Source organism: Glycine soja, chromosome 11 (genome assembly GCF_004193775.1).
Source record: "Glycine soja cultivar W05 chromosome 11, ASM419377v2, whole genome shotgun sequence".
Taxonomy (NCBI): Eukaryota; Viridiplantae; Streptophyta; class Magnoliopsida; order Fabales; family Fabaceae; genus Glycine; species Glycine soja.
This window is the reverse complement of record NC_041012.1, coordinates 25,559,437-25,560,725: the sequence shown is the minus strand read 5'-3', so window position 1 is coordinate 25,560,725 and position 1,289 is coordinate 25,559,437. Positions and strand designations below refer to the sequence as shown.

The 1,289-nt window shown below is 42.4% G+C and overlaps 1 non-coding gene across 1 annotated transcript; it reads right to left on the bottom strand.

Moving 5' to 3' along the window:
* Positions 1 to 652: 652 nt before the first annotated feature.
* Positions 653 to 724, bottom strand: TRNAD-GUC. Its single transcript has one exon. It is a non-coding gene; the product is annotated as a tRNA-Asp (tRNA).
* Between the last annotated feature and the right edge of the window lie 565 nt (positions 725 to 1,289).

Here is a 1,289-nt window from a genome sequence, read left to right as displayed (position 1 = left end):
ACTTTCATTTACGTTTCTGCTTCATTTACGTTTCTGCTTCATTTAGGTTTCTGCTTTTAGTTTCATTTGTGTTTTCTGTTTGAATCTATGGAAGGCTAGATTTTCTGGTGTTGTTTCCTTTTGAGGACGAAGCCCAACTCTCTTTGAGGTTTCGTTTATAATGTGGCTTCCTGGCAGTTTCCCCTTCACCAGTTAACCCAAATTTGTGAACATTAATCAGTGCATGCTTCGTGTTCGATTAATTGCCTCTGAGCCTAACTTGCGTTCATGCTTAATGGACGAAGGGCTAACTGGTGTATGTGTTGCCTAATCACGTATTGACAACCCTAAGTTGATTTTCGCTTAGTAAATTGAAATAGGGTTGGATTAAGTGGTTAACTGTTAGGGACGAATTCTCCATAACCCAGGATAAGAGAATGGCTTTTGAATCAGAGGAAACAACCCATTTTTAATATTAGTAGTTTCGTATTCGAGTTTACTTGTTCTGTCCTTTAAATTGCAAAACAAACAACCCCCCCAATCGTTACTGTTATTGCAAGTGTATTATGAACATTTGGTTTATCATTGCTCGTTGGGAAACGACCTATGATCACTTCCTAGTTACTGCATTTTCACATTTATTTGATTCGGGTACGGCCTCGATCAAATTTAGCGCCGTTGCCGGGGATCGAACCCGGGTCACCCGCGTGACAGGCGGGAATGCTTACCAATATACTACAACGACCACACCAGAATTGAAGCCTCTGCCATCAAATTTAAAATACGCTTACTTGGATGATAGCAAAAGTTTTCCAGTGATTATATCTGCCTCCCTTGCTGATGAGCAAGAGGAGAAGTTGTTGTCTGTTCTTAAGAAGCATAAGAAGGCTATAGGTTGGACCCTGGCGGACATTCCTGGTATTAGCCCATCCACATGTATGCATCGAATAAATTTAGAGGATGGAGCTAAACCAGTAAGACAGCCACAGAGAAGACTCAACCCGGTGATTCTTGATGTAGTGAAGAAGGAGATAACCAAGCTTTTGCAAGCTGTAATCATTTATCCTATCTCCGACAGCCAATGGGTGAGTCCCGTCCAGGTAGTCCCGAAGAAGACCGGCCTCACAGTGATAAAAAATGAGAAGGCGGAGCTGATTCCTACTCGGGTGCAGAACAGATGGAGAGTCTGCATTCACTATAGGAGGCTGAACCAGGTTACCAAAAAGGACCATTTTCCCCTGCCATTCATTGACCAGATGCTTGAACGCCTGGCAGGTAAATCTCACTACTGTTTCCTTGATGGTTTTTAT